General features: G+C 31.0%; 1 protein-coding gene and 1 pseudogene across 1 annotated transcript in view; one reads left to right on the top strand and one right to left on the bottom strand.

The window, feature by feature from the left end:
• The window catches only part of LOC125069590, a 60,441-nt gene that overhangs the window by 8,421 nt on the left and 38,995 nt on the right, over positions 1-13,025 (bottom strand). The gene's annotated exons all lie outside the window — the stretch shown is intronic.
• LOC125069587 lies at positions 2,920-5,467 on the top strand (annotated as a pseudogene).

Raw genomic sequence — 13,025 nt, 5'->3', positions numbered from 1 at the left:
TTAGTGTTATATTAATAATAAAAAAAAACATAAATTGTCAACAGTATAACAATATTGTTGCCTACTCTCAAATAATCAATTTAAGTAAGTATTTTGCTTCAGAAACGCAATAACAATAAAAAAATATTAATTTGTTAATAAATATTAAATTACATAAATTATTACTCGACATCACTTTTTGTTATTTCACTAAAAATAATGAAATAAATAACTTTGTTATTATCAATCATGGTAATATGATTTAGTTGATTATATGTTTTATTTTTTGTATTGACTTTAGGGGTCCTCTGTGCATAATATTTCAGATCAAAAAATCTGAATATATTTTTAATTTACTGTTTATTTGTAGACGTGACTCCTGCAACGATTGGCAAACATCGTGCTTGTCACTAGCGCCCTTCACGCTCAGTACGTTTGATTACTTCTTTGAATGACCGTCACGACCATAATTTCGGTCGAATGTATTTAGACGATTGTAGAATATGATAAATAGGCGTGAAAACTGTTTGACTGTCATTACTTTTTATTGCGATCTCTAATTAAAACACTTAGGTAAATAAAAATAAAATAATTTTGATGAACTTTAATTATTATGTAATTATTTTTTATTATCGCTTTAGACTCATTGAACTTGATGTTATTAAAAATAATGATACAATCACAAGCTATATCTATAAACCTTATATAAAAGTTAATTTAAAACAAATCAATGCAGGTTAAATAGCTGAAACTGTAAGCTGACGGACACAGCACTGATTTTGATAATTTTTTCTCTTTTGAACAATAAAATAAGTACAAAATGTATATATTATAAGGTATATCAATTTTTAGAAAAATATATATGAAAAGCTAATCTTGGAAAGTTGAAAAAGATAAATATCAGGTGCATTATATAGTTAGGTGTATTATATGCGTGGCGGCGGGCAGGTTGGCCTTCACCTTGAACGCCGCCGTCTGACCCCAGCGTCCCAGCCACCCTGCCACCCGCCTCCAACCACCAACCACCCAATACCTTACACCCATAAATGAACAGTGTTATAATGTCAAATACGAGCAATATTGCATAACGTAGGTATATTTATTAATCTTTATTTTTCATTGTAAGCATCAAAATTCTTAGCGTAAATGTATGTCTATAGTGTATATACGTTACGTTTACAAAGAGGTTTATTAGATTTTATAAGACATTCATAGCCATTATGGTGGAAGGTTAGATGATCAGTTAGAAAACCTGGATTTAAAAAAAATATTGTACTCGTAAGTTAAAAATCCTGTCATTTGATTTTCAAAGGTATAAGGAGAACGTCGTGCTAAAACCTGCATGTGTCTACGATCCACATCTGCCCTAGAGGAGAAGGAAAAGGCCATCAACAGTGACGCTTGTCAGGGTTTCGATTGAGATTCAATTTTAATTCAATTTTCGTTTTGTTAAGCCCTCACGTTTTCTAGTCATTATTAAAATATCCTTTTACTAAAATCTTTTAAAAAATATATATACATGATTTTAGTAAATATATTAAACAAGAAAAACTGTTTTAAATATTATATTTTTCAAATGAAAATCATGGTTCCAAGGGCTCCTATATGCTCCCTAACAATTACATTGATCAAATGACGTAGATCTGAAGAAACAAATAAATACATACAAGCGTATTAATTAACTCAATATAAAAATATAAAGTCCTAAAATATATACAATCATGCCAAAAATATTTTGAATTTAAAATAAATAATTGCAAGAAAATTTTGAAATTTTATATAGGTACGTACTTCATAGACTTTGAGAAGACCTAATTTATAATTTTATTTATTTATAAAATTAAAAATTTTCATTTTCAAAAAGATAAAATATTAAGAGGTTTATTGCTAGCCCCCAATTCCTGATGCATTCTGAATGAACTTCCCTTCAGAAATGCAATTTAGTGAAGGAATTTGCTTGCTTCCCAAAGACAGTTGGATACATTTTCCAACACGTAGATGGTTTTACTAGGAGAATAAATTAAACACAATTTGGCATGTTTTTAAAATTACAACATGTCTGTTTTTTAACAGAGCTGTCTGTTTGAATGCGATTAACTTAAAAACAAACATGGATTTTCATACGGTTTTCATTAATGGACGGAATGATTTATGTGAAAGGCTGAGATGAGTTAAGGTTTCGTGAAAATCAGCTGAATTATAGCTATGATTGTAAAAGATGTCTAAAAAAATCGTACAGACTGGGAGTTATAAGAATTATGATGTGAACGTTTTATGTAGACCCTTATTATATTGCATAAAATAAAAGCAAAAAGTGGATCACTTACATTTTTTAAAATGATGAATAATATAAACACAGTTTAGTTATACCATTATTATATGTATTATGTGGATCTTAACCAAATATCACTGGTACATGTGCTTTATTTGGACAAAGGGGAAGAAAAAACAATTGTGAGGAGGAAACCTACATGTCGGTTTTGTTTGAGTGCATCCAATCTTTGATTTTTTTCATATATAAAATATTATTTATCATTTGCATTTATGAGATGAATTGTAGGACCAATTCTTTATTCGATTCGATTATTCTTTAAAATTCTAACGGTTTCTGTGTTACGCGCTCTAGGATGTACGCAGATAGATACACACTTTAAAAAGCGTTTGGATACGCGTTTTGAATAATGTACTTCTTTAACAATAACCGTGGACACACATATATATTTTTGATATCTGTGTATAGATGTATTTTATTGGTAAGTTTTAGTGAGTTGTAAAATAAACACAAATAGCGGAAACATTTGAATAATTCTATGTTTTTTTATTCTTTAAAATAAATGAAATAACTTAACTTTTAACGATAGTAATAAATATCATTGGAATTTTCAAATTCCAGAAAATCATATAAAAAGAATTTGAAATTGGTAATGTGAAATGTACAAAATGTTGTCGTTGAAGGTGGTGTTTTGTTACTATTTGATTGAAAGTTTTGTTTGCGGGCAAATTACACAAAAATATTATTCATACGAAAATAATTCTGCCGTTGAAAGTACAACTTTAAAGATTGCTCCAAACGATATAGTGACTGGTACAGATGTTTTTCTTTTAAAATTATATAAATCGTCATCATTTGTCTTTAAGACTAAGCGTTTATATGCAAGATATATATATTTATTTCAGAAAATAAATGTTCTTCGGGTAAGAGTTTGCATAGCAAAAATGACATAAGAGTTTTGATAGACTACATATATGAGGAATTATCTGTAGATGAACAGTTATCAGAAGCTTATAAGTCGCAAGCAGCCGAAGTACGAGATAAATATATACAAGATCTTTAACAATTCATTGAATGGTTTCAACATCAGCCCGAACATCTAAAACATGTTTTAAATGGCTTAGCACAAGTAAGGATAAAGCATATAGAACCGAATGTCAACAAAATAGCTAACTTATTGAAAAGTTATCCTCAATTAGCAAATGTTTTTAGCGAAAAAAAAGATAAATTACGTAAACTGATCAACAGACAAAAGAGATATGAGACTATGTGCAGCTTCAATTGTGGAGGAGCAGAAGGTAATATGAAACTATAAATAAATAATAGTAAATTAAGAGCCTTCCTTTGTGTGTTGCAGTTGGAAAGCTGAGTGAGCCAGTGTAGTTACGACACAAGGGATTGGAGATGTTAAGAATCGTTACTATTTCTTACAGCGTCAATATCTTTGAACGCTTTTTACCACTTACCAGCAGGTGGCGTATTTGCCAGTCCATAAATATTCCTCTGCTCGGTAACGGCCTGTCTAATCGGAGAAGATTTAGAGCTCAATCATTACCCCAGTGTGATTTGGATGCATAAGTATCGATTGGAATGCTTATAACCTTTTTTTTAAATTTCAGATCATCGTATAGTCAAACGAGAAATACAGAATGATTATTATTGCAGTTCATTAGAGGAACTACACGATAAAATCACTGATAAATTAAAAGAAATTAGTGAACAAATGAAAAATGTTATGGTTGATCAACTGTCTATTTATAACGAAAATTATAAAGAATCTATTGATATAGTTAAAAACAATCTAAAGGATAAAGCATTACAGGAGTTTGGACGAACTATGTACGATATTTTGATTCTACAAGATGAATATCATCATTTTGCAGAAGACTTAAATAAAACTACCTTAGAAACAGAGGTATTTTCTATACAAGAATTAAGCATACAAATAGATGAAAAGTTACTAAAAATGTATAAAGTTGTTGAAAAATACGGACAATATTGTAGAAGTTGTGGCGAAGGTGAGTGAGTTTTCTCTGATACAGATACAGTTACTGAAATAATATTTGGAAAAATTAAAAATAAAACCTTCGCGGTGTGCAGACATAAAATATATATGAAGTATGCCTTCATCATAAAACAATTTGAGATAGCTTATTATATCGTTATATAAAAACAGATATGCAACAAAATTTTCCTCGGACTTCAATTAAACTTTTTGTCTCAAAAGGCGCCATTATACAGATTTATGCATTTTTTTATAAACACAAATTAATTACTTAATACAATACCTTTTCATTATTAAATTATTCGTGTAAATTTATTGACTACGTAATGTTTACATGTTTTATGTTCCAGAATTTCTCATACGAAATACGAGAAGAACAAACGAACATTTCGAAGAAATTGTTGAACAGTCTTCAGAGAATATCATAGATACTCTGATCGATATCAAATTCAATGAAACTGCTATTGAAATAACAAACGATTGGCAAAACATATTTAATGATTTAAATATATTGATATATAAAGTTGGAAGAGAGGACATAAATTTAGCTCATTTAAAGCCTATTCAACAAGCTGTTGTGCAAATTATGAAAGAGGAAAGAGAAAGACTGGAAAACCTGAAAAATATCGCACCTAGATCAACGATTAAAAACATTTTGGATTTAGTAAAACAATCGAAACTTTTACTTAAAACTATTGATGAATCAATAACTTACATTGATGCTCTTACTAACAAATAGGCGCTCTGATATTGTTTTAAATCTCCTGCAAATGGCGTTATGAGCCTTTTCCAAGAGTTATAAAGTACAATAAATATTTGAATAAAATAATAATATAATATGTAGGACCCTATTTTTTACTAATACTTCATATTTAATGTTATTATAATAAAGTATCCAAATCACTTGTCCTCTTCGAAGTATCCTTATAATTTAGGGTGAGCGACCGAGCGGATAGCCGATTACCGATTCAGCGCTCCTCAATAAATCTGAATAGGTATTGTGCGCGGGCGCATACAAAAGTGTTACTGCTTATTGTGAATTAAATTTGTGAAGTAGAGGTTCAAGGTGCCGTTGACATCAATTTGTTGAACGTGATATGTTTGACATATGAGTATCATACAGCAAAATCTTATGGCAAACCTAAAGATAGTATCAAAAACTTGAACATGTTTTTATTCATAATAAATATTATATTTGTTTCTGTCTTTAATATCGAGTTTAATTAAACAATAATCGATTAACATTATTCAGTTAAAAAAGAATTTCAATATTTAAATCTGATATGCTGAATTTTTATATAGCTTAGTTGGAATACAAGCATTTTAAAACATTCAACGCACACACAAAAATATTGATTTAAGCGCATGTTTGATAGGGCTAATAATATTCTTGATTAAAAGTTTTTATGACACCGAATTTTAAATTCTGAACAAAAAGGACATAGGATACCTACCACCTGCTGACTGCAGACAGCTCCCCTCCCGGCACACAAGCTAGCGAAGCTGCAGATGAAAACTAGTTGATTATAAACATAAAAAATCAGCTGTAATAAATAAAATAATTCACAGTTTTCAACTTGGACATTCGAACTTTAAATAACACATGACGAACCGCACTCGGCCAAAATGTACAAAACGATAAATTTATCCGGTCTGCCAGACAAGGATTGGAAATTGAACTTTTATGAAGGCTTAAAGTAAAATGGCATTATTTATTCAAACATTCGTTGCATGAAGTTACAATGCACTCGAAGGAGTTTATAGATTATTAAAGACTTCAAACAAACAAATATTCAAATTCAAACAGGCGAACAATGTTATTCGACAGTGTCATAAATAATTCATAATTGTTCACAATATATATAAATATTTTAAATATATTTTGAAGTAAATATTAAAATTGAACCGAGGTAAATAATAATCATTTTATCAAACTTTATGATTTTCATGTCTGACCTTTAATTGTCCTTACAAAGATATTCCAATGTAGAGGTAAAACAAAATAAAAATAAAAAAAATGGTGGTCTCCAAAATTAAGAGTCTCAATTCCACAACAAACAGTTATAAAATGCAGTAACACTGCGGGTAAGTCAGTGCAGAGTGCATGCACCGTCTGGCAGCAAGGCGGCAAGGGCACGGGGGCGCCTGCAGCGCCCTTGCGCCGTCCGCCACGCCCGTGCGACCTCTGGGCCGCGACCTGAGACGATTTGGACATCTAAATTCCAAGTGGACTAGTACTTGAATAACTTGCAATTGTGAAAACGTAACCGTTAAGAAATTGATTAAACAAATATTAATATACAAAAACTTAAATACAATTAACAAAACGAAACAATAATTAAATGAGTGATTTGATTACTAAAATTGTCATCCTAGTAAAGTAATAATATAAATTATTTTTATAAATCTTCAATTTTACAACTAAATTAATTTTCTTTCTAAATCATTATCGTCTTGTTAGCGATTCTAATACATTTAAATATTTAATATTTCAGTAACTTTCACATGATTCATGATTGTCCTTAAAATACGATTGTCATTATTTCAATGCAATCTTTCATAAAATAAATAATTCCGACATAATAAAACGTAAACAGTTTTAAGTGTTGAAATGGCCTAGTGGTAACATGTAAATTTAAATGATGATCGCGATTTCAAACCCATGCAGGCACCACTGAAATTTCATGTGTTTAATTTGTGTTTAAAATGTATCTTGTGCTCGGTGCAGGATAACATGATCTAAATTAGCTATATGTATCCATGAACCCCATTGGATCTGCCTGGTGGATTAAGATCCAAACCTACTTCATCCAGCAGTAAGATATTAGCAGGCTGTTACTTTACTTTTATTACTTGGTATTCGCTTTATTGTATTAAATGAGACGTGTTGGTGACTGTACCGGTGTCACAACAAGGTCATCAGATCACTGGCGACGACCGCATTGCAATCGCATCATATTAACGTTCGCTCATAATGCAGCCTTGTCCTTTTTTGTTGCTTTGAGATCTTCTGAACGATTGCAATTTTTGGACTTTACCTAAATGATGCCGACCAAACTAAAATACGTAAATAATTTACATTAAGACAAAAGTTTCGGTCTAAGTTTTGTCTGGTAAAAAATGTAATCGTTAGATATTGCGATTAGAGCTAGTTTGTTTTTGTATGTTACCTTTAAAATAAGTTTTAAGTACGAATAATGTCTTGTATGTTATTAACTTAAAATATCATTTAATTAAATTTTAATATTTATTACAACAAAACAATGGCTATTCATATGTACTAGATATCAGATGTTGTTTTATTATATCCTAGAAATCCTGGAAATAATAGAACAACCGAACGTTCTATTTTTATTAATATCGTCACGTATTCTTTACGAAATTAGAAAATATATCATAGAATAATACATTTGGACATGTAAACGTACCGGGTTAGCGGTGGCTCTCACCTCACGCCCCCATTCCGTAGCTCCTTCCGTAACAAACAACATTCGCAGAAAGAGACCATCTTCATCCAGCACCCTTATTTTCAATGGATTGGCTGTAGTCTAATAAATATTGCCTGTATTAAGTTAATCATCCACTACACGTACACTACCAGGGCAGAAAATATTATTAGGCTTATCTATTTTATTGAGAACATTATATTAGTAGCTCTTTGTCGTTTTGTTCACTATGTGCTGATTATTTTCTTGGTCTATTTCACTATATTTCGGCAAAAAAGGAATCTGAGCTACCGAAAATCAGAGCTAAACAATGACAAAATTTAAAACCATTGGAGACAACTGGATATGCGAAAAAAATGGATTGATTCCGTAAAATATAGAAAAAAAAACAATTGAAGTATACTGTCGAACGCATACTCTTCTTCTATTGAACACTTATAATAGAAGGTGGATAAAACGCACATTTATAACCTCATTTATCATTTTTAGACTTTGTTTTACGCAACATAAAAGTAACACAAGGTAGGTACAGCGGTGAACACAACTCAGGTTTTAGCCGCCATCCGGCCTCTCACCACATTTTCACGCGACACTGCCCAAACAGGACTTCGATCTCACCGCTCCACTAACGGACTTCCTTATCATTTTTTATGGTTACACAGGCCGTATAACTGCTTTTGTACTTTTTTTAAATATTTACCTCAAAATTACAATATACTTTTATCTTTTGCGTAGATCAGATAATAATATCACGGAAGCGTAAATAAAAGATAAATTTTAGCTGGAGCGGACGATACAAGAACAAGTAACTGACACATGGGAAATTAAACACACAAGATATTCGTATCTATTTATGTATCTTTATCTAGTAAAAAATATTTGTTTGTTGGACATTTATGCCTTCCTTAACTATTGATCCGATTGTGTTGAAATTGTGAGTTCTTCCGTTTACGCTTGCGAAAATTCTTTGAAAAAAAACAAGACTTTTCTACTTTTTTGATTGAAATTTGTCTTTCAATATAAACGATATACGTAGACCCATATTTTATACGACGGTAGCTAGTGCCTACACATTTATATAATATAAAGAAAAGTTTAATTTTTAATTATTTTAATACAATTTATTTATAATGATTGGATAAAAACACTACTAACGAGGGTAATGTGTTTATCGCGTCTGTTAAATGATAGTGAAATTGTATCAAATGATTTATGAAATACGTATACATAGGCTATGTTTTATGTATATCTACAATTGATACCTATGTATATATATATATATATATATATATATCTGGTCGCGTATTAAATGAATAAAACTGGAATTGTGCAGAACATTCACTTTATTGTACCGCTTGGTTATGTGGATAAAATTTTGTATATGTTAACGAAATCGGTGGCAATGGCCAGTGGAGGCGATCGGTGCATTGCACACGGTGCAACGAATGCACCGATACCCCCTCTTCCTCCCTCCACCCTCTCACCCACATACATCGTTAATCCATTTACCTTTTGTAACTTGCAGATTTTGACACAATCCATAACATCTTAAAAAAATTAACACTATCATCCATAGTCAATATGACAGTTGTTAAATTATAATGGTGCATAAAATTATATTTTTTAATTAATCTTCATACTTAATTATATGGTACATACATATTCTTTAATAATCATTAATTCTTTATATATTTCTCAGGAATAAAGTATCAATAAGAATATGAAAAGAAAATAAATGGATGACATAAATTTCTTACCTCTAACGAACAAATATGTTTGTTTTTTTATTTATCATTACATTTGGATTACTAAAACAATTAATAATTATATATTTTACATACATTTTGATCTACTTATATTATATTTTACAATTTGATGATATCATGAAAAAATTGCGTATAGACCTCATTATAAGTAATCAAAGCCATTTTTTTATAATGGAATAAAACGATGACGTAACATTGTAACACTTATTAATCATAATGATAATATTAATTGTGAAAAAATTTAAGCGAAAGATAAAAATACCCATACATCAATTCAGAGTTCTCGAATAATCCGTACATTGACGTTGCGAATGCAGAAAATCGCGTTGGGTGCCGTCACCAACACCGACAGCTCTCATTTGCAACATGCGCTTATACGGGCAAAGAACCGTTATTATTTTTATTTATTTTATTAACTTTCCTCTTTATATTATATCTTTAAGTAATAAGCAAAAGTTGTCTGTTTTTAATTCCATTACATAAAAAATTAAAATTGCCAAGTAAGTTAGAATATCAGGATCAGTGGCTTTAAATTAGGGAGCGACCTGAATTACACAAAACTGTAATTTGAATTTTAGTTTATCAAAACATGTTAAAGACTTGTTGACTTTTGAATTGTTCGAAACCTAAATCATTAGTGAGAAATTGTATATAATATATTACAATGAATGAAACGATATCGAAATTTGAATCTATGAATACTTATCCGATATGTGCAAGAACGATAAGTATCAGAACGTAAAAATGAGTTTGAACTTTACATTAACAATATACTTATTCGTAAATTAATTGTATCTCAGACTTGTTTCGTTCATAAAACTTTCTACCCTAAATTTAGAACAAGTTGAGCGCGCCGATATTGCGTAATCGTAGTAGGGGAGTGGCCTGGGCGAGAAAGGAGAATATCGGGGGTTGAGGCGGTTTTTCGGCGGCCTTCCTGAAGAGCCTTCAGGCTGACGCGACGGAATGTCTAGACGTCTGGCAGCTACCATGTGTTGTAAGACCTATTATAAAATTCATGTCATTTCAACGACTTAGTCGAGCAGTTTTGTTTTCTTGAAATTTGTTTTATGACGTAAAAAATCCGTATGTAAATATTGGACGTTGTAAAATACATGTAAAAATAAAAACGAAACTTGAGCTTGATAACATAAGCATTATTTTATAACGGATGAGAGATAGTTTATTTAGAATTTGAAGCTGATGTGTTAAATTCTATTGGCGATAATATCTCATTCGTTAGTCTTTTACGATCCGGTCAAATTTTGTTAAACGATTCGTTATAATTTCACGTCATATATAAAATTCGTTCTAGTAGATATCATCATCTCTGCAAACTCGCACGCAACTCGAACTTCGAAGTGTAATCCGTAACAGTGTACACTGTACGGCCTAGGGTGACGCACGAATGAATCCGTGTCGCGACAAGGTCGGCGGGAGGGCGCGGGCCTAGTTCGCGTAGCACATCACGCCGCCGCGCCGCGCCGCCTCTTTCACATTGACCGTTCGATATCATTTCTTACGGGCTGCGTAAGGGATTGTATACATAATATATGGAATTTCCTTATAAACATTACTGATCTACTTAATTACAAATTTACAATAATATTTGAATATAAGATCAACGTTCCTTATTTATAAGACAATAAGATTATTATTTCTACATCCTTGTTATAATTGTTTCAGTAAAAATAAATATTCTACCGTGAAAGACAAAGTACGTCCTAAGTTATGACGATGGATACATATATTGAATTGTTTGTATAGTTGACTATTTTACCTTTATTTACTGAAGCAAATGATGTGAATAGTCCGTGTACATTCAGTGGCGCGGTGCTGGCATCGACAAACAATAGCAGACAGACGTGAGTCAACTAGCACGCGTCTAGCTGCACCGCGCTGCGCCGTTCGACAGCCTACATAAGTTTCAACTATCTGTCTGAGATTCCAATAAATAAGTATAAGTAAATTCGCTAAAATAAATCGAAATACTTCAATTTATTTAAATTAAATAATGACTTTCAGGTATACAAAAATGTTTGAAATTATTTGTAGGCAGTAATTTATGTACCTAAATTGTACTTGTATTAGTAATTACATTGCGATGATTGTTTCTATTCTTTTAAGTTTAAACTTACATGAAGTATATAATGAGTTTAATTAATTAATTATCTACAAATATTAATTAAAACTAGTTACTGTATAAATCTTGACGGCGTGGAATGGTAGCAAAAATGTATTAATATGTATATACGGACAAAACACAAATAAAGTGATTATGATGAACTGCAACAAGGTTCTATATTGTTGTCTCGAGACCTAAATAACAAGCGCTACATACGTGATTCAGGATGAGATCTTTATTCTTAATTATTATTTAGCGCTTTACGTGACGTGCCGTTTATATGCGATATAAAGAAGGTTCAGTTTGTATGTGTGTTATGATAGTGTCATATTAAGCTTGTTACTTTTAAATCCCTCATTTTCTAGTGTCTTGCTCCCACGAAAGCAGCTATAAGGTCTCATGTTCATTTGCTGGACCAGGCCAATTGAATTAATTACGGGTTCTACTTTTAATAAAATCTCAGTAGTTCGGAGTTGGAAATTCGATTAAACAATCGACTCCTGTCGAATCGACTCACACTTGTGAATCAAAACTGCACCTGACATGTCTCTGGTATTTACACACTGCACACACTTGTGTAATATACCGGTGACACAATATCTCCTGCGTAGTTGGTTAGTAGTTTGTAAAATGCGAAACGAGATGAGTCAGAATATACAAAAAAGTGATGAAGAAAAACATTGTCCGGAAACCGGTATATTCCGTTTGAAATTCTACCTATAATAAAATTTATAATATACGTCTACGAAATCAATATATACTTCTCAGAGCAAGATTGTCGTTTCTAAAATAAAATTCCAAGGCAACTTTACTTTATCCAATTAATAATATAAAAAATATATTTAACAGACGATGTCAGAAGTGATTTAAACTTCTTACATTGTCAAATGGACTTATCCATTTGCTTGTAGTCTGCTTGCTACACAACTACGTGTGCAAACGCAGGTATGTACTTGCTCTATTATTATTATTATGAATTATAATAATATATCCTGCACAGTCTCTAATCTTAGAGATGGACCGACATGGCCACAATCTGGTATTTTTAAGTAATCATACTTAAAAATATCTAAATGAATGTTATCGTTAACATTTATTTACGTTTATCTTATAAGGTACAGATAAAATAAAATAAAACAGGAAATTATGCATGTAAAATGAATATATTTAAAAACAAATATACAAATAGGTATGTACTTTTATCTTTGTTTTTTTTTCTTTCTTCATTTTATAATAAACTAAAAATACATCAAGTCATTTCATTATTTGTTCAATGGAATAGAACAAAAATAGAATTAAAATGATAAAACATTACTTATTATTAGATTGATGGAAGCCGGTATCCTGTGATAGACAATTTAATATCTTCTTGAACGTAGTCAAACAGTCTCTAACAAAGGCAAAGATTCTACAGGAGTTTATTTGGTTTTGG

Source organism: Vanessa atalanta, chromosome 15 (assembly GCF_905147765.1).
Source record: "Vanessa atalanta chromosome 15, ilVanAtal1.2, whole genome shotgun sequence".
In the NCBI taxonomy this organism is placed as follows: Eukaryota; Metazoa; Arthropoda; class Insecta; order Lepidoptera; family Nymphalidae; genus Vanessa; species Vanessa atalanta.
The sequence above is the reverse complement of the archived record's forward strand: the minus strand, read 5'-3'. Positions and strand labels throughout refer to the sequence as shown.